This window comes from Notechis scutatus, chromosome 6 (assembly GCF_049901735.1).
Source record: "Notechis scutatus isolate UNSWTSFEM ecotype Mainland chromosome 6, rNotScu1.2, whole genome shotgun sequence".
Classification (NCBI taxonomy): Eukaryota; Metazoa; Chordata; class Lepidosauria; order Squamata; family Elapidae; genus Notechis; species Notechis scutatus.
The window spans coordinates 69250294-69271888 of NC_142014.1; the positions used below are offsets into that span (position 1 = coordinate 69250294).

Genomic DNA, 21595 nt, shown 5'->3' on the forward strand with positions numbered 1-21595 from the left:
GATGTCCTGTATGAAAGATAACTGCAATATGTGCTGCCAAAGCAAACACCAAACATTACAGAAGCCAGAATAACAGAGTTGGAAGGGACCTTCAACTACAACTCCCTGTTCACCAGTTCAGACAAGTGGCTGTTCAGTCTCTTCTTAAAAGCCTCTAGTGATGAAGCATCCAAAACTTCTGAAGGCAAGCTGTTCCACTGGCTGATTGTTCTGTCAGGACATTTCTCCTTGGTTCTAGGTTGCTCCTTTCCTTGATTAGTTTCCATCCGTTGCTTCTTGTCTTGCCTTCAGGTACTTTACAGAATAGGTTGACACACACACACTTCTTTGTGACAGGCCCTCAAAGATTAGAAGGCTGCTGTCATGTCACTCCTAGTCCTTCTCTTCATTAGACTAGACATGCTCAGTTCCTGCAACCATTCATCATATGTTTTAGCCTCCAGCCCCCAATCATGTTTGTTACTCCAAGAATGATTATTTAATTTCAGTTAAACAATTGCACCCTGCCTTTTATGCTATTATGCATTAAGGCAGACAAATGAATGGAAAATTAGGCAAGGCACTGAAAAAAGACAAAAGTGGAAGTAATGACTGAGTAAGACACAGAAAGTCTGCAGGTACTGGAAAGTTCAACAGAACTGAGGTAAATCCAGGGGAAGAGAAAGCAAAATTGGTTTCAGTTCCCCCTAGCAACACTAGAGAAGAATAGCCAAACAATTCCTTCCAAACTCCAGATTAATACAATTTATTAGAAAAACATCACAAATCAAGCAACTTTGCTTTCAGATATAGCACTGTTTCAAAGTTCCCAGCTTTTGGCTCTCCTCCTCTCTCTGCCCAGAGTCTCTCCTGAGAAGATGGGGCAACCTGCACTCAGGAGTTCCTTATGTAACGGCTTCCTAATCGATGTGAAAACCATCTTTTACACACTCTCAGCAAAACAGACTTTGCCCTTGGAAGAAAGGCCTGGCAGAAACAACATGCTACTCAAAGCAGAATTAATTAGAAATTAACTAGGAAGGTAGCTATATTCAGCTCCATTAGAGAGGCTTTTGTGTCCAGGGAAGCTTTTTTTGCATTAAAAAAATGTTAAAGCCCTTCCTTCCTTAAAAAAACAACAACACTCAGTAATAAAAGGACAAATAAGGGTGTGTGACATTGTCAATGAACTTAAGCAGGTCACCAACTGCACATATGTTCTTTTCTACCCTACTCCACCCTCTAGTCATTCTTAACAGGTAGGCACAGGCTTGGGTAGAAACAGATGTTGTCTGAAGGAAAAACATAGAAAAGAATCTATCTTTCCTCTTACTCTTTTCCCACAAATAAAAGTCCCCTTTCTGCCCCTAATAAGTAAATATTTTTTAAAAAATCTAAGTATAATTTGCCATTACAAATTAGTACTGGATTAGGGGTAGCAGAGCTAGCCATGGTTGTCAGTATTTGGCTAAAGTATTAAATCAGGGTCTTCAAACTTGACAGCTTTAAGACTTGTGGACTTCAACTCCCAGAATTTCTCCTCCAGTAATGTTAGCTCAGGAATTCTGGGAGTTGAAGTCCACAAGTCTTAAAGCTGTCAAGTTTGAAGACCCTTGTATTAAATTGTCAGTGTGGGATAAACAATTGGATTACTGTCTGAACATACTTAACCCAAATTAAACAAAGTTATGGTTTACTGGAATGTACCAGGACAGAGCTAACACTGATTTGATATTTCCTTAAAAATGAATGTGTAAATGTAGCTTGTAAATAGAACTTTGTGTTATCTTAATCCGGTTTATTTATTTGATAAAGCACTGTTAAAGAAGTCATGGACTAGCACAATACATGAATTCTGCCACTGTCTAACATCTACCTTATGGGAAATAATTATTTTCCTGCAAGGACATTTTATAAGGAAGGCAACTTAATGATGGCTTGCAAATCCAAGTTTTGTGAAGGGTAAATCTTGATTTATGGCTTAATGCAACCTGTGAATCAAACATTTAAAGAGAATGATTTGATTAAATCATCGATGGGTGGTCATATAAGTGGAATAAATAGCAAACAACTAAATAAACACTTTGTAACCTTGAAATCACCTAGAAATGCTGAGCTTGCAAGACAAGCTTCCAGATAGTCTGCTCTTCCTGTCATATATTCAGCCCTTAAATCCAATTTTCAGATCATGACAGTTCCAAATCCTTACATCAACTATTGCATTACAGACTTTTCCATTTTATCCTGGCTGTGGAGAGATGAATGTCAAGCACCTTGCTAATTCACATTTGTTAAATTTAGAAAGAGGATCTTTAATCCACAACGAATCCCTGTTTCTTTGTAGGTTGTCAGTTGGCATCCCTGCCAAAAACTGCTCCTTGGTTAAGGAGGCTAAGGGGTGTGGGAGGTGGGCTGGGGGATGGAGAGAGACCCTTTCACTGTTATTGTACTTAGAGTAGTAAACAAGATCTTATTTCCTCCCCTTTTCCACCCTTCCCCATGCTTTGCTTCCCCATCCTTTGCTTTCTCTGACCAAAACTGAATAGTATTTCACATGGCCTTAATTAGAACTTTGCAATATTTAGCACATGGGTTTGAACGCAAATACATTCTCACTTCCTTAGAACAAGTTTTTAATATTGTATGAGTATTTTGTGTCTTCTTATACAAACCTCTGGTGGAAATGAACATGAAGAAGGCAAATGCATTCTCTCCTTCCTCTAATTTTTCAGTTCAGTTGAGAGTGGCTATTATGCAGCCATCCTCTGTGGCCAAGGTGGCCTTGAACTGGGTTCTCCCAGCTTCTATCCACCTTGAACCATTATACCTCTCTCCTTCTCAAGGTTCCTCTTGTTTAACAGGCTGAGCTTTAATAAAAGATCTTAAACCAGCTGAAACACAATCTTCAATTTTTAATCAGAAACGCGCATAAGTAAAGTACTGCTGGAGGTCAAGTGCCATTTCGATATATAGGAAAGTAGTCAAAATTAACAGGTATCCCATCTCTGCTGATTTCATTCTGTCTCTGATCATGATTATTTATTTAAATGCATTTGATACCCAACTCCTTTGAAGAAAATCTTCCCCCATCAAATAAAACTTGAAAGCCTACAAATCAGACCACCTGCCAATCTCCTTACCCGTTAGAAGATTGGGGGGGCGGGAATCAGCATGATGTTCCTTTGCTATTCTTCACCACAGTGAACAAGAGCAAAAAAAAAAAAAAGCCCCCAAGGTTGGGCATGTAACATGTCTGCCAACTTGCACGAGATGCCAATTTGCTTCCAAGTTCAAATGCAAGATGTTAGGTAGCACCTTGAAAGCCCTTTATTGCATGGGACCAGGTGACCTTGAGGAACTACCTTGTCCCAATTACACTGAACCTTCCCAAGGTCAAGGAAGGTCATGCTACAAATCCCATTGGTGAAAGAACTTTGACTGGCGGGATCTAGGAGGAGGGCCTGCTCTGCTGTTGCCCCGCCCTTTGGAACATCTTATCTCCTGAAGTGAAGCAAACTCCTATTCTTCTGGTTTTCCAAAAGACCGTTAAGTCCTGGCTCTCACTTTTATGTACATTGGGAGCATTTGCACCAAGACAAATTCCTTGTGTGTCCAATCACACTTGGCCAATAAAGAATTCTCTTCTCTTCTCTTCGCCTGGGGGTAGGGGTGGTTTAAGAATGTGATGCATTCTTATGACTAATGACTAAAAGGCTCAGGGTGGCTGGTGGCTTGAGGGCACTCCCTGAGCCTTGTTAATCTTTTAGTCTTGTGAATTTCTTGCCTTTGATTTTTATTTTTAAACCTGTAAATGTTAATCTTGTTTTTAATTTTGTTTTAACCCTGCTTTGGCCAAGCACCAGAGAAATCAGGAGATTCAGGCAGTTCAAATGTGTATAAAGATAAGCTCTCTACAAGAATCTGACCAACTTTTATAGAGGGCACTTAGCACCAGTGAGGTTGGCAAGGATGTTTAAAGATAAATCAGCTAAATGTTGGAAATGTCACCAAATACCTGGGTCATACTATCATATGTGGTGGACATGTACTGAAGCCAAAAAATACTGGACGAAAATATACATGTGGTTGGAAAAGATGATATAACAGTATATTGATTTAAAACCTGAAATATTCCTGTTGGAATCTTAACTGAAATTTATAGTAAAGAGAATGTATATTTGATTATTCATGTATTAACTGCAGCTTGAATTGTATCTGCTCAAAATTGGAAAAGTGAAGTGATTCCTACTGATGAAAACGTGATCAGAAAAATATTAGAATGTGCAGAAACATTTGCAATTAAAGAGAAGGAGCAAACTGAATATTACCAGATATGGCTAGAGAAAAAATATGAAAGCTAGAAATAGCTAATAGACTAGTGAAATATAGAAAATATGTTAACAAGTTAAGAAGAGGAGAGTTATAGTAATAGAAATATTATGTATATCAATAAGATAAGAATAGAGAATTAATTTATTGCACAAGATATTTGTATCCAGATGACACACCGTTAAACGAAAGATTGTATGTATTTTAAATAAAATAAAAAAACTTATTTTTTTAAAAAAAGAATCTGACCAACTAGCGGTCAAGGGAAATGAGCGGAAGATAAGAGAAGTATTCAAGGTGGGCTGGACTTTGATCTCTTACGGGCGGTGCAGGGACTTGTGACTTATGAGGTGTTTGACCCCTCCCTCAGGCTCAGTCTGATCATTTCCTACACCTTTTTGTCATTTATTATTTTATTATCTTGTTTGCAAACTACCCAGAGTCACCTAAGTGAGATGGGCAGTGTAGCAATTTGATAAATAGGTAAAATAACAATGAATGCTTTTAAGGCGCTCAAGAGAAGAAGTACTGATGGATGCTGTAATCCTATACAAACCCAGCCCTAGTATGTATAGACAGAGGATGCTGTCCAAAAGGACAGATTTCAAGGATGGGGTTGGATGTTTTTAAAAGAAAATTTCCTTTGTTGGAAAAGAGTTGTGCAGGCTTACAATGTACGAGCACTTTGCCAAAACACCAATGCAAAACACATCTTGTCAAAAATGTGGAAAAATGAAATGACACACGTATATGCAAGAGTTCAATCCTTTAAAATAAAAGGGTCATTATTTTCTTTCTAGACAAAATGTTTGGTTTTTAAACTACAAACAGGCCAGAGCCATTCTGGAACCAGGTGACCCCCCAAATCTAATGAATAAAACAGAAATAAAATAGTACAATAAAAAGGATACGATTGATGCACCCCTAACAGTAGCATCCAAACCAGAAATTAAGCAAACCACACACCCTGCCATTCTCTTAGAAAAACATCACTACCTCTAGGTTATTTTAGAGGTACAGGCATTTTCCACTACAATCACCAGACAAATAACACACACACACACAAAAATCCATCTGCAAGCATGCGTGTGCATTTATCATCGCTTTTAACCCACATTTCATCTAGAGTCTGTACAACACAATGTAGTTGCCAGATGCTATACATGCCTTTAAGCTAGAATTGCCTCCTGCAAAATTAATTTATATACAAGCTGAAGAAACTGGCAAATTAACATGCATTTGGTTATGGGAGCTAATGCTGTTGCATTCTTTCCAGAGAGCCCTGGGCTTAATGGGCCTCTAATCTTTCTGGCTGTTGTGTTCTAACACAGAGTTAAATTAGCTTTATAAAACAGCCCATCACATTTACTCTTCCACCCCATGGCTTGGATAATTCTGGAGGTATACTTCTCTCCTTTGCTGGGTGAAAGTAAGACCCAGGATATCTATTTAAATTAAATAAAGTCTTTTATTGCCAGCCCCCTTGCATAAATGCCTGCGTGCAGCATCAGATCACCTATGGGGACCACGCTAAGGTTTAAATACAGCATTGGAATTAAATGTTTAACGCTTCAGACTTGCAGTGTCTCCCTTCCACTCCCCCCGCCGCCCCGCCCTCTGAAATTTCCACTATGAGAGGATTAAAAGCTAAGCCCACAACTTGCTGAGCCTGGAAAACAACTGCAACCAGCATGGAGCTTTCAATATTAAGAATGACATATAAGATAGAACAGAGTAAACTAAGCCAGTAACTCAAAGGAGGCACGATGTGTGCACTCCCCCTCCATAAAGATTTGAGGGTATCCCCCTCAAGTGCATTAAATAATTATCACCAATTATAACTTTTAAGATGACAGGGCAGAGAAATAATTAACTACATGGGGAGCTAGAATATCAGCGGTATGATCGTTAAGTTGGGTTTAATTCAGCTTTTAAAATAAAATAGGTTTTTTTTCCCTCTTGCTGACTCCACCCATTTCCAAAGCCCAGTCCGCTCACAAATATTGCACTTCCTTATTTTTTTTTTAAAAAAGGCATGAGTGAGCTGCTGGGGGTTCACAGGGGTTTGGGAGAGCCCCTAGCTAAGATTCTGTGCAGTTCGGAGAACCTCCAAATCCCACTCCTGGCTGGCCCCGCCCTCCCCTCCCCTCCCCGAAGTTCTCCACGCAGCCCGTTTTGGATGCAGATAAGTGCAGAGCATGCGTGGAGGCTTGGGGAGGAGAAAAAAATGGGCCTCCCAGAAGTTCAGGAAGGCCAGAAATGGGCCCGTTTCTGGCTTCCAAACAGCCTCCAGAGCCCAAGGAGGCCATTTTAGCTCTCCCAGAGGCTTGAGGAAAGCCTCTGGGGCCCAGGGAGGGCAAAAAACCCCACCTGTCATGGTGCAGGAGGCTGACTAGGTCACACCCACCATGGCCATGCCCACCCAGCAACCAGGTGGAGATCCCCTTGCTAAAATTTTTGAAGCCCACCCCTGAAAAAAAGGTTCTTCTTGTTGCTTCAGGCAGACAACTCATGTTGGTATCAGGCCAATAACCTCCGCAGCCTCTGAGATGTGGGTGTCAACTTTGAGAGCAAACTGAAGCAGATGCTAAGGGATTCCTGTTAGTTTTCCATTCTGGATTGGACAAATAGAAAAGTGATCTTGGCTTGGCAGGAGAGGCCTCACAAGGCTACAACCACATCTTGGAGGTCATCCTCACTTCTACCTGCTTGACCCTTCCTCTTCCCCAGTTTGAGTTTTATTTATTTATGTTGATAACTCTGGGTAGCGTACACATCAGAGGGGGGAAAAAACCCCCCATATGTATGTAGAAAAAAACCTGGCCAACTGAAAGAACAATACACACCAGCCCTAGGTAAATATAACTAAATACAACTAAATGGGGCTCCCCAACCACCTTATTCTCTAAATAAGGAATTGGGAGAACAACTAGGTTTTCCAAAAGTTTCCTAAATGTTATAAGGGTGGAAAAGGCACAGATCTCTTGATAGATTTATCAAGTTCCAGAGGACAATCACCATGAGGTGACACTGTTCGATTGACAGGACCTGGAGTAAACCCCACCCTGTTGGATCATCCTGAATGGGCAAAATAAGTGGACATTGACCTTAGAGTTCAACTGTGCAGTTTTAATTTGTTTTGATTAGAAGATGTCACAAGGGAAGGGCTGAGAAAGACCTTATATGAACAAGAGCTCTGTTGGGTAACAAGTGGGTTTGATGGGTCAAAGATCTAACTTGCTGTGCTGATTCTAAACAATGGCTTGCTTAATCAGCTTTATTGAATAAACCAGAATTTATTCAGTTAATCTGATTTACTAACCCATGAGGAGTAAGTTATGGCTTTCAGACATGCAAAACATTCTGCTAGCACTTTACATGCATTTCTGCTTCTAGAAATCCTGGGCATTGTATTACAGCATCAGCAGAATGCCTAGTTGTCTACCTCTGTGCTAAGCATAAGGGTTTAAAATGTTGTCAGAACCAGTTGGATATAAACCAGCTTTCAGAGAAGAGCAACAAGGATGGTTAGGGGACTGGAGGCTACAACATATGGAGAACAGTTACAGGAATTGGGTATCTGTCTCGTATCTAGTCTAGTAAAAAGAAGGAACAGAGGTGACAGGATAGCAGTGTTCCAATATTTACATGGTTACCACAAAGAAGAGGGAGTCAACCTATTCTTCAAAGCACCTGAGGGCAGGACAAGAGCCACAGATGGAAACTAATCAAGGAGAGAAGCAACCTAGAACAAGGAGGAATTTCCTGAGAGTTAGAACAATAGTAGAATGACCTGCCTCCAGAAGTTGTGAATGCTCCAACACTGGAAGTTTTTAAGAAGAGATTGGACAACGATTTGTCTGAAATAGTATAGGGTTTCCTGCTGGAGCAGGGGGTAGGACTAGAAGGCTTCCAACTCTGTTTTTCTGATTATGCCCCAACTTTTTATAACATCAAATGGCTTGCAAAAAGGTATCACAAAACAACCCAAAGCAAAAGCATGCTTAGAGATGCCAAAATGCAGGGGGAGAAAACCACAGCACAGATAAATCTTAAAACACCAGGATGGAAGGAAAAACAATTGGCGGATCTGCCCAGCTTGCTTGAGTCAAAAGAGCAAAATTAACATGGTAGCCAGCAGGTTGAAAGAGGACTAAATAGATCCAAATTCAGACCCCCACCTTGCCCTAAAGCTTAAGTGACAGATTTGGATGTCAGGTGCTCTCTCCCCTCTCGCAAAATAGTTATGAAGATCGAAGGAGCACAAAAAAACTGCACACTATCAAAAGGAACCACATCTGCAGGAGGAAGGCAGAGTAAACAAAGTCAAGACAGTGGAAGCCACATCTGGATGCATTCCCTCAGCCTTCTGTAGATACATGGACAAAAGGGACAGGGTTAGACATGCATCGCAATGTCGATCTTGAGGTTTTTTTTATGGCTTCCTGTGGTTCCAACTCTTTGGAAAATAGAACCTCAGGATAAATGAAATCGGAATCTGTAAAAAGAGTTGCATTGCTACAGCTAAGTCAGCCCTTCAAGACCGAGCCAGACACTGCTTTTGATTAAAACTGAAGTCCACCATATTTTTTTTAATCTATCTGGTTGGAGGAGGGGGGGGGGGTAACATAAATGAATAGGCCCTATTATTCTGAGGAAGTAACCTTCTCTATAGAACAGTATCCATAAAGAAGATATTTACTGTTAGGTCACAACTGGTCACTCTGACAGATTATAACAGAAAGCCCCCTTAAGCTGGTTCTTTAATCATGACTTCTGGAGCATCGATTTAAGTATCATGCTTTACATTAACATTATGGCTTTCATCCAGATGTCCAAAACAGCTCTAAATTAGAAAGAGAGAGTTTTCAACACTTTTTCATATACTGTATGTGTATTTTAGCATGTGCTTCTCAGATATCAAACCTTTGGAAATACAATACTTCTAATCAGTCATATGTTTTTCTATTCTTTTGGCGTCTTCCATTTCTTAGTGCTGTAAATCTAATGCAGAGGTAGACGACTGAAGCTTTGTCATTCTCCCCACTAAGACATGCTATTGATTCTGGAGATACAGGTCATCCTTGACTTACGACCATTCGTTTAGTGACTGTTCAAAATTCAAACGGTATAGACAGAGAGCATAATATGGCAGAATCTTCTCCAATGCAGGGGAAAAAATTCCTCATGTAAGAACTTATCAAGAGAAATTGTCTGAGGTAAAAAATTCTCCCCAACATATAATTTTCTCAAAAGATCCTTTCCCAGAGAGGCTTAATTCATGCCAGATCTCACTTCCAGTTCAAAACACATTAGGAACAGGCGCAAAAGTATGTCATGGGATTCAGAATGTATGCTAATATGTAATTATTTTTTAAAAGATTTATTTATTAAATATAAAGTATCGGTTGGGTTTATAAATCCATGTTAAGTCAAAAGTCACGTTATGATTCAATTTATTATACCAGCCAAGCCACTGTGACCTAGAATGATAACCAACATTATGGCTTAGCATTTGCATGATTTTAAGTAAAGACCAATTCCTTATATACAACATGCTAAAGCAACCATGAATTAACACATTGTCATAGAGTGATATGTTAAAGTGGGTGAGTTCCCACATTAAACTAAGTCATAAATCATGATTTACAAACCATAATAGGTAGCTCATAGAATACTGTTCTAATTTGCATCCTGCACAGCCCATTATTTTCAGGGTCACTTTTTATTGTAAGATGACCTCAACTCTTTTCTTCCTTGTTCCTCTCTATTTAATATTTCTAATGACTTCAGAAACACAAATAACCAGTTCAGGCTTCCTTGAAAATCAAAGTTTTCAGTTCCACTGTTCATAAATCAACAGTGACAACTGTTCCAAAGACATAACTTTGATTTGAGGTCTATCTTCTTTTCTACTTGTTCCATGTCCAGGGTTCAAGTTTTAGGGTGAGAAGCAGAGACCACTCTACAACGTGAGCTATGCCAGCATAAGCAGAAAGGTCGACACAGAAACTAAAGCTAAACTTGGATTTATATTTTATCTAAATGTTATGCACATTAAATGTGGAGAACGTGACTACCTCCCCAACTACTTAACCATTTCCTCCTGCTGTTACGTAAGCATTACAATCTTCAGCAGTTGGTTTTAGAGGGCAGCAGTTTCTAGACACTTTCAAAGCTTATATATGGGGAATGGCATGCAAATCAGGGTTTTAAGTTGAGCATCAGTGTTAAAGGTGGTTTACCACACTCAAATTTCCATCCGATCTCTTTATTTGCATCACTGAAATGCAGGTTGTTCTAGCCAACAAGTTTTTTAGACTAGATCTCTGCAAAATTAATAGAAATAGCACAAGCCTAAATGAGGGATGTTTGGAGAAACCAACGAACACACGTAAGCACACAAAGTGATCGATATTATTCCCCATCACAAAAAAATATAAGAAAAACATTACTTGCCGCATACAAACAGGGAACAAAAGTGCTATTTATGGCCACTGACCAACTCATCTCCATGCTGTTTTGGACAAACCACATTCATCCAATGCTGCTGTGCTAGACTGATAGGGAGGCTGCCTGCCTGAAAAGGCCCAGTTGCATTCAGACTCTGGTATCTGTGACGGCTGTATGCTTTGTTGATAAGACAAGGCTGCCCTCTTCTCAGGCCGCCTCTGCCCTGGAAAGTTGATCACTGTATTTCTCAGAATTGCAAATGACTTTGTTGTGCCATAAGCTCATAGTAGACTCTAATTCAGGGGTTTCAAACTCAAGGCCCACGGGCCAGATTCGGTCCACAGGGTGCTTAGATCTGGCCTGCAGGGCCACCCTGGAAACAGAGAAGGACCGGCCTGTGGTGCTTCTTCCAGCAAAAATGGAGCTCAGGAGGGCCACACACACCCCTGACCTCCCAAGGACAATCACAACCCTGATGTGGCTCTCAATAAAACCAAGTTTGACACTCCTGCTCTAAATGTTTTCAGTACAATATACTTGGAAGGTTAGAACTTTCAACCAAAACAATTATATTTCAATAGAAAAGAATATTTGCAGCTTGGAGTGGAAGTGTGATGCGCTTGATGCTCTCAGAGCTTGGTTCTTTTGTTTGCAGATGTTTTGTTACCCAACTATTTAACACCATCAATGTAACTGGGATTTGTTGCACTTCCACATTCACTCATACTGATGTTAACTAATTGGGTAAAGAAACATCTGGAGGTAAAACAACTGAGCTCAGAGCACACCAAGAACTTCACAACATGTTATGTCCATACCACACAACCTTCAGGACGTTTTTGCATGAAGAATTTTGAGTGAAAATGGATCTACTGTTGCTGATAGGTCTGTTTTGGCTCCCTTTAGTTCACACCATGTGTGAACTAATGAAGTGGAGTAGTAATTTCGGTGGTAGGATTCAATTTTTTTTTACTACCAGTTCTGTGGGCGTGGCTTGATAGGCGTGGCAGGGGAAGGATACTGTAAAATTCCCATTCCCTCCCCATTCCTGGGGAAGGTTACTGCAAATCCCATTCCCTTCCCACCCCACTAACCTGCTTTCCAGCTCCGTTCTCCTGTGCAGGGCAACAAAAGAAGATCCAGCCGATCAGCTGGGACTTGGGAGGCAGAGAGTAGATGGGGGCAGGGCCAGTCAGAGGTGGTATTTGCCAATTCTCCAAACTACTCAAAATTTCTGCTATTGGTTCTCCAGAACTGGTCAATCTGCTGAATACCATCTCTGAGAAATTTGGACACTGAACTTGAACAACAGTGATACAGACTGGGTTCACAGATAAAATTAAGCCGTGGTTTGTTTAATCATGTTTTGCGGAATTAAATGCAATAGGCTAGGTTTATACAACACTGCTATAAACTAATCTATAAACACAGCGGCTGTGTGTGCACAGTATACTGAGCTGAAACCATATCAATTATGTGACTGTTTATTTTGGCAAGAGAATTAGGGTTTGTTGTTCTCATTCATATGGAAACACTGTATACAGGGGCACTCAGATAGACCCACACCTAGATTCAACTTCTCCCTCCTCCGAGAGAAGTCAACGTGAATGTCAGAAATATTGAATTTCCAAAAGGCCAGGTGAATGCTTTGATAAGGGCAGACCCTGGTAGGACAATGCATCCTAATTGCTTCTGAAAATAAATCCATTTCCTTCACATGGGTGACCATAACTCAGATTTCTTTTATTTATTTTTTAAAAGCTACAGACAATTCCGCTTAAAAGTAGGCATTCATTTCTCTGTCAGGGGCGCCTGTGGTGGCCAAAGCGCTCTGCCAGAAAAAATGGGCTCCCGAGCTCCGTTTTTTGTTGCGATGGCCTCCTGCAACCCTCTGCCAGCGAAAACAGAGCTCGGGAGAGCCGTATGCAGCCCTCCTGAGCTCCATTTTCACAGGCAGAGGCACCGCGAGCCAGTCCTTTGCTGTTTCCAGAATGGCCCCACAGGCCAGATCTAAGCACCCCACAGGCCGGCTCCGGCTCCCGGGACTTGAATTTGACACCCCTGCCTATTCCAACAGTTCCATGAAACTCATCCTGGGTCATTCTCTTCCACTTTGCTCATGACAATCCAAGTAGGTCTCGCTCCATAGTCTCAGAAAGCCTGGATGAGGAGTCTTTTCCCAGAATGAGAAAGAGCCAAATAAATCTCTGTGCTCTATTCGTCAAAATGAAAACAGTCTTTACGGAAATCTGTTTCCAACAGCTCTTAAACACAGTGCAGAAAAATCCGGCTTTGAACAAAGTCCTGTAGTGACAGAAGTTCCCAGTAGTTAAAAGAACATCATTCTTCTGGCAGAAATGTCCCTTTTCAAATAATGTCAGCAAATTTTAGTCATACATTTAGATTATACTTGTGTAGGTAGTCCTCGATGTACGACCACGATTGAGCCCAAAATTTCTGTCGTTAAGTGAGATGTTTGTTAAGTGAGCTTTCTCCCATTTTATGACCTTGCCACATTTGTTAAGTGAATCATTGCAGTGATAAGTCAATAACCTGGTTGCTAAGTGAATCTGGTTTCCCCAGATTTGTCAACAGGTTGCAAAAGGTGATCGTATGACCTTGGGACACAACAATACTCACGAATTGTAAGTTGCCATGCATCTGAATTTTGATCACATGATCATGGAGATGCTACAAAGGTCGTAAGTGTGAAAAACGGTCATAAGTCACCTTTTTCAGTGCCGCTATAACTTTGAACAGTCCCTAAATGAACTGTTGTAAGTTGAGGACTATACCTGTATAAATGGACATTCTACATATTTCTACTCCTATTGTTCAGGCTGTTCTGTTGCTCATGTGGGCAAAATCGTATCTAGGTAGTCTTCAACTTACAAAACTATTCATTTAGTGACCATTCAAAGTTACAACAGCACTAAAAAAAGGTGATCTACACCTACTCCTCACATATATTGATTGTGAGGATACCACAATTGTTGTGGTATCCTCAAAATCAACATGATGAATATCTACGATGTCTGAGTCATGTGATCGTTCTTTGCGACTTTCTCAGCCAGATTCTGACAAGCAGTCAAAGGGGGAAGCCAAATTCACTTAACAACTGCATGATTCACTTAATGACTAAAGTGATTCGTTTCACAACTTTGACAAAAAAAGGTTATAAAATCAGGTATGACTCACTTAATGGCCGTCTTGTTAACAGTGGAAATTCTGGTACTAATTGTGGAGTTGAGGACTATCTGTAACGTGTTATGTGCTCATACATAACAAAACAAAACAAAAAACAGAACAAGGAGAAAACTGCAAGGGATGGATAATTATAGTTATATTAAAATTACCCAATTCTTTTAGAAATGCTGACTCCTACCTTTTGGGGAAAAAATAAAGCTCCAGCTTCAAGAAATTTCAGTTCCCGACTCTTTTTGCCCAGAAGAATTGGGAACTATTTGGGAGCAATCTAGCACTCCATAAGTGGAGATGAAATTTGCCATATCTCCCCAAAATCAGTCTGGAGATTTTCAAGCAGTGCTCCTAAAAAAACAACAACCCCTGTATTGTTCTGAGACAATCATGACAAAATTTGCAGCAATAGCATCTCTTCCTGAGGAACACCTGCACCACATTTCAGAGGGACCGAATAAAAAGCTTGTACAAAAGAAAGTGAAAATACACAAGGAAAATTCCCCCTCAATGGATCTGAGTATTCTGTCGGAAATAGAATGGGACAATGGAATAAACCTCGCACCTAACAGAATAGAATACAATTCTTTATTGGCCAAGTGTGGTTGGACACACAAGGAACTGTGGGAGGGGATGGGTGATAAGGAGTGATGGGAAGATTAAGAGTAATAGTAGTGCAGACTTTGTAAATAGTTTGACAGTATTGAGGGAGTTATTTGTTTAGCAGAGTGATGGCTTTTGGGGGGAAAACTGTTCTTGTGTCTGGTTGTTCTGGTGTGCAGTGCTCTATAGCGTCGTTTTGAGGAAAGAAGTTGAAACAGTTTATGTCGAGGATGTGAGGGGTCTGTAAATATTTTCACAGCCCTCTTTTTGACGCATGCAGTATACAAGTCCTCGACTAAAGGCAGGTTGGTAGTAATTGTTTTTTTCTGCAGTCCTAATTACTCTCTGAAGTCTGTGTCTGTCCTGTTGGGTTGCAGAACCAAACCAGACAGTTATAGAGGTGCAGATGATAGACTCATAATAATGGAACTCTTCTCCAAAGTGGAAATTAAAAGGGTGGGATGGGATGAATTTTTTTGATGGGAAGTTATAGGAAACATCAGATCTGGAGTTTACGTTGGAAAATTCAAGGACACGTGAGAAGGCGGCACTGGCGAACTATGGTTGTTTTGTTACTAATAAGCATGTTTCTGTGCAGCCTTCAGAAGATGTACACAATTCACAATTCACTTGTTTCCCTTGAGTGGCTAGCAGAATTTTAGTCAAAGGACAGTCTTGGTGGACAGAAAAGTGCTTTGATAGGAAACAGATCACATACACTACCCATAATCCCCCTATTATGAGAATCAAATTCATAAGCATCACCCAATACATTTCTCTATGAACTCAGAAAGAATCTAACATATTAACAACCCTTCCCCACTATGGACTGAGGTTCAAATGTATGCGGTTGTTCTTTTTGAATGGCAGCCATACATAAACAAAAGTATCTTTTAGCAAAAAAAAAAAAAAAGGCTAACATAATCCTTGGTTGTATAAACAGAGGCATAGAATCAAAATCATGTGAAGTATTGGCACCGCTTTATAAAGCCTTAATAAGGCCACACCTAGAATAGTGCATCCAGTTTTGGTGACCACATTACAAAAAAAGGTGTTGAGACATTGGAAAAAGTATAAAGGAGGGCAACTAAGATGATTAAAGGCTCGGATAAAACACATAAAGAACAGTTGCAGGAAGTGGGTATGGCCGGTCTAGAGAAAAGGAGGGCTAGGGGTGACATGATAGTGGTATTCCAGTATTTCAGGGGCTGTCACAAAGAAGAGGGGGTCAACTTATTTTCCAAAGCACCAGAAGGCAAGATAAGAAACAATGAATGGAAACTAATCAAGGAGAGAAGCAACCTGCAATTATGGAGAAACTTCCTAACAGTGTAACAGCTTGCTTTCAGAAGTTGTAGGGGCTTCATCACTGGAGGCTTTTAAGAAAAGACTAGACAACCAACCATTTGTCTGAAGTTGTATAGGATCTCCTGCTTGAGCAGGGAGGGGGTTGGACTAGAAGACCTCTAAAGCCCCTTCCAGCTCATTTTAATTGATTGACAGAAGCAAAGAAAAAGTTTTAGAAAACAAGAAACAACCGTTGCCATTCAATTTGGAAAATCTGTTCAGTCCTTAAGCAGGCTACCTAATAACTTCTTGAGATCTTTTTATCAGTGCAGGAAAACAAAGGGACTGTGATGTTCGAAACGATTCCAAAACAAGTCCGTCAGTCCAGCACATAAAGGGACACTCCATTTCAGATTCCTGTTTAAGTGTCTCTCTGCATTTCTTTTATATTCATCTGGAAACTAAGAAATCTATGAACCATGCATCCACTGTAACATTCTTTTCTGGAATATTTATTTATTTAAATTTCTTGGCTGCCCAATTCTAGTCGTTCAGCAGCCACTCCAGCAACAGAGCACCAAGCCGCAGAAGTTGAATTAACAGGGCAACTGATATAGCACCGATATAAACACCATTTCTAAAAATGGGGCAAGAAAGCAAGCTGATGACAGTTTAACAAGAAAGATGGTAGAAAAATCAGAAATAAACAAACCCACAGGACTTCTTCCCCCCTCCCCAACTTTACTCACAGTCAGTTCTCACTAATCTTGAGAATTCTGAAGGTGCCAACAAACATGTAGACAAGGGTGACTCAACAGATATTCTAAAGTTGGAACTCCTTTCGCAAATCCTGTGGGAAAGTTTCTTGAACTAACTCAGCCATCATGGCATAAAAAGAGGAGTTTCTTTGGATTAAAGAGACAGATTGTTGTAGTGGTTAAGGCAACAATCTAGACCAGGGGTCTTCAAACTTGACAGCTTCAAGACTTGTGGACTTCAACTCGCAGAATTCCTCCTCCAGTTACATTAGCTCAGGAATTCTGGGAGTTGAAGTCTATAACTCTTAAACTCGCCAAGTTTGAAGAGCCTTGGTCTAAAAACTGGAAGACTGTAAGTCAACTCACTTTAGGCATGAAGCCAGCTGAGTGACCTTGGGTCAATCCTTCTCACTCAGCCCCAGGAAGAAGATGACAAGGGAAAAACCACTTCCAAAGTCTTGCCAAGAACACCACAGAAACTTGTCCCGGAAATCGCCAAGAATGAACACTGACTCAAAGGCACATAATTCTCCTGGGTTGGCAACTGCGGATATAAAGCAGGAGATAGAAGGGATAAATGGGGAATTGTCACTCTGATAAGAAGTGGATCCCTGGGATTGGCTCAGGAGAACTGTTACAAGTGGGTATGCTGTCAGACCCCCTTAATTGAAAGGTGCATTTTTCTGGGCTCACACTGCAACAAGTATGCCCCGCATACTCGTATCCACTCTTCAGAATCAAATGCCACACCTCCCTTTAAAAATATATATATCCTTGTCTCATGATTTAGAATTTGGGGTCCTCCCTTGAAACTGCAGGAAGATCCTGCAGGAGTGACGGAAATACCTTTTCAACCACAGTATAAATTCAACTGTCACATTGGCTTCCAGGAATTGTAAGGGTTTGGAGGATCAATCTAACCCATAATTAAGGGCTGTTTTCTATCTCTGCAAATACAGGTAGTCCTCAACTTATGACCACAACTGAGCCCAACATTTCAGTTATTAAGTGAATTTTGCTGCATTTTACAATATTTCTCACCACAGTCACTAAGTGAATCACTGCAGTTGATAAGTTAGTAACCCTGGTTGTTAAGTGAATCTGGCTTCCCTATTGACTTTGCTCGTCAGGTCGCAAAATGTGATCACTTCCTGCACTTTAAATACAGACCATTGAGAAGCCAATAAGGAAAAGAGGCTACTTCACTCCAATCCAGGCAGGTAGATGTTGGTTACAAAGTGAGCCAGCAAAGAACTTCACATTTTGTAAATTTCCAGACATCCTAAAGATGGCATCCAATCCAGATTCCCATAATAAGATGGGATGATAAGACCATCTCAGTTAAAGAGCTGGGTGGAATGGAAGTAACATAGAACACGATTGTACTTTTAGAGCACTGGCAACTGTAAGATATGTGGACCTCAACTCCCAGACATTTGAGAATTGAAGCCCACACATCTTACAGTGGCTAAGGTTGAGAAACATTCTTTTAGAGCGCTGTGAAATTTCAGTAATTGTGATAGAAAATATGGTGCTTTAAGAGAGGGGTCTAGTTATATGGTACATACAATTGTCGTACCAATTATCTGTACGTAGCAATTATTGTACATACAATTATATTATCAGTTGAAGTTTTGTTTTTCTTTCCTAATCACAAACATAGGAGACAAAATGCAAAAATCTAACCCATAAATAGGGGCCAAAAGTATTATCAGGAGGTGCACAAATCTCCAGGCTCTATTTCCACCAGTCATAGAGTATATCTGCACAACCCAAATAGAATTCTATCCATTTTTCTGGATCTATAAAACCCACCAAAGCGTGGAGCTCACATTGGGCAAAGCTAGGTTGGCTAGCTTTGTGGTTTTGTGTGCTGTACATACACAACCAGCAATCAGTTTTGTGGCACACTGGCTGGCTGAAGTGGGACTTGCCATTCAGAATCGCTCGACAGTAAGGTGGGTGGCATATAAATTTAATAAGTAAATAAAGTCAGATGGATGTTCCTGAAATGGGAGATGTTCTCATATTTAGTCATACAAGTGCACAGAAATCCAGTTTATACGGTTGCAAAAAAACACAATGTGTGCCCATCCTTAATTTCAATAAACCACGATTGACAACACCTTAAGTTGTAAAACAGGGCTTGTAAACTGTAACGACAAACTGTTAGGGAAAGAGATTCCAACCTTTTTACCCGCCTCTACCCGAGCTTAGTTGTACATCAACCATGCCTGGGCGAAAGATTAGAGAATCTGAAATCCAGCCCACCAGACAGGCAGAAGTGTCAAGGGCCAGTGGGTCAAAGAAGGGAGAAAGTCACACAAGCCCACAGCAGAAAAGCAAACCTTTCTTGCAAATATATATTTATATATGGGGGTGGGGGAAGTAATCGAGGTGGGAGGACCAGCGACAGGAGGAGCTCCTGAATGCTCAGGTTACAGAACAGAAAAGCCACAGGTAGCAAACCCCACAGATTCTGGCTTAACACACACACACACATACACACACAAATGAACACAATCACATTTTGCCCACCCTCAAATTACCCCCCACCCCCCAAAGCCCAGGTGAGAATCACCAACAAAACGCCTCCCATTTTCACCCGTGAGAGTTCACCATTCCCTCCCATCCAGCCAGCAACCTTCGCCCGGGGAAATCGGAGATGGGATCGAAATGGGGCCATAGGATTCAGCGCAGTTTTACACACACACACAAAATACCCCCCCCGCGCAGAAGCCAGCCTTCAACCCGCGTGGGGGCCGGTCTTGAGTGGGGGTGGGGGGATGGGAAAGGCTTAGGGGCGACCCCGAGCCGCCGCCTACCTTTCTCGGGTCCCCCGTTCCGCTTCTGCTCATCCACAAGGGTTTGTTTTTTTCCCGCGAGAGCGGCGGGGGGCTGCAAACCGAAGGAAAGCTACCAAACCCGGCCGCTTCTGGCCCGGGAAGTGCGGCTGGTGAGCCTCGGCTTAGCCCTTCGCTTCCCGCAGGTCATTGGAGCCAAGCGGAAAAAGCCGCCGCCGCCGCCGCCGCCGCGCAAGGTAAAGCTAAGTGCAGCTTCGCCTTCCAAAGTGCCCGCCTCTGCCTCGGCGACGGCCACGGCTCGGGCGCTTTCGGTGGCGCCGGTCTCCCTCTAGCGACCCACCTGGGCTTTGCTCGAGCTGGAAAAGGCCGGCGGAGACCCGGTTCACACGTGCCGCTTTGACCCGTCTTGGGCATTCTCCCTGCACGGCGGTGCTGGGTTCGAGTCCCTTGGCTGAGGCGCGAAAGCGAGAGTTTCGTTTGGTAAAATAGGGACCGTGGCGTGACTTCCGGGCTTCGTGGTTTGTAGACAGTGTGTGTGTGGATTGTGGGTTAGTGGTTTGTGGGTTTTCAACCAGCTATGATCATGGCTTAGCAAGATGGGCGATTCCAGTCGAAGTAAGCCACAATTGTGCGCTGACCTATAGCTTAAGTCAGCCTATAGGTACATGGGAGTAAAATTCCTTCACATTCCCATTCAGCTTTCTTCTGAAACTGGGCTTCTAATTTTATATACAAGGTTGCAATGTCTCCACTGTATTGTTATTGTTAATGTGTATTAAGAAAAAATAATAGCAATAACAAAGTTTAAAAAGACCATTTGGTTTCTTAACATCCCCCTTCTGTTCCCCTCTTGGTTTATTCTCTTTGTAGCTTTTTCTTTGTTTTGTGATGGCTTTGTTTATTTGCATTGTTCTCAGTGTTTTAAACATTTTAACAATTATAAACCACAGAGTCACGGGGAGTCAGACGGCATATAAATTGAATGGATTATTACTATTATTATCAGGGTCTGTCTGTCACAATAACATGAAGTCACGGCTGCCAGTTCTTTAACTGGTATTGACCTACATTTGCATTGAAGTCTTCCCAAGAACCTAGGCTGTCATGATGTGTTAATATAATATATGTGTGGATCCAAGCACTTTTGTCTTTTGCAATTGACTGATAGAAATTTTGTCGAGTCAATATGTAGATTTTTCTAATTGCCATCCAAGTGATTTTGGTTGTTGTTCTGGTTCGTTGCACAGCCAGCCAGATGTTCAGCCTGGATTTGGCATTTTTGTCTGCCTGTCGACTCCTTCCCAAAGACCTGGGATAGGCAGATGCAGATGTTTTATGGGGTCACAGGATGTAAGCCATTCCAAGTAAGGCTGCCTTTCGCAATTGACTGATGGTGAATTAGTCAATGCCTGTGGTATTATTGTTATTTATTTCTTGGTACTCTAGCAGTTTGCAGTGTTTATAACTTTTAGGTCCCTTTGCACACCATACTGTAAGTGTTTATATGGCAAATATAAACCTTATTGATTATTTTTAAGCCTCCCTTAGGGATACTTGTGACAGGAAACTTCCCTCGGTTGAGTTAAATATTACAACTGGCTCTGGTTTAGAGCTAGTAATATTTTGCCTCCATCTATTTTAAGCACATAAAATGTATGATTGCATGATCTCTTGACCACCAAGGGCCCATAAAAGCTTTGAGGGAAGGTATCTGAAGAAATTTTAATCATTTCCAAATAGTAACAATTAATGAGATAAATGGGGGAAATCATGTAATTCAGTATAAAGAGAATAACTATCATAAGCACATAGGCACAACACAGGTTATGCAGACAGTAAACACAGCGTCAGACATAAAGATCTCAAGTGCCTATATACAAATGCACAAAGTCTGGGGAACAGACAGGGTGAACTCGAACTACGAATACATGAAGGTAAATATGATATAGTTGGAATAACAGAAACTTGGTGGGATGAAACCTGGAACATACTGGTAGAAGGATACAAACTATTCAAAAAAAAAAAAAAAACCCAGACCCCATAAAAGAGGAGGTGGAGTTGCACTGTATGTAAAGGACCACTATATTGCTACAGAAATGCATGGAACCTAAGATGAAAACCTCCTAGAATGCATATGGGTCAATATAAAAGAAAAAAAAGAATGACATGGCCATAGGTGTATAT

General features: G+C 41.1%; 1 protein-coding gene and 1 long non-coding RNA gene across 3 annotated transcripts in view; one reads left to right on the forward strand and one right to left on the reverse strand.

Moving 5' to 3' along the window:
• The window catches only part of EPS8 (EGFR pathway substrate 8, signaling adaptor), a 177438-nt gene extending 157606 nt beyond the window's left edge, over positions 1–19832 (reverse strand). The window contains exon 1 of one of the 2 annotated variants that reach the window (XM_026678647.2): positions 19433–19832. The gene's annotated coding sequence lies outside the window, so the exon portion shown is untranslated. The remainder of the gene's footprint in view (positions 1–19432) is intronic. The other variant, XM_026678645.2, reaches the window with a different exon arrangement.
• Positions 19810–21595, forward strand: part of LOC148130243 (uncharacterized) — a 32216-nt gene continuing 30430 nt past the window's right edge. Inside the window, exon 1 of the long non-coding RNA XR_015750162.1 lies at positions 19810–19929. This is a non-coding gene — a long non-coding RNA (uncharacterized LOC148130243). The remainder of the gene's footprint in view (positions 19930–21595) is intronic.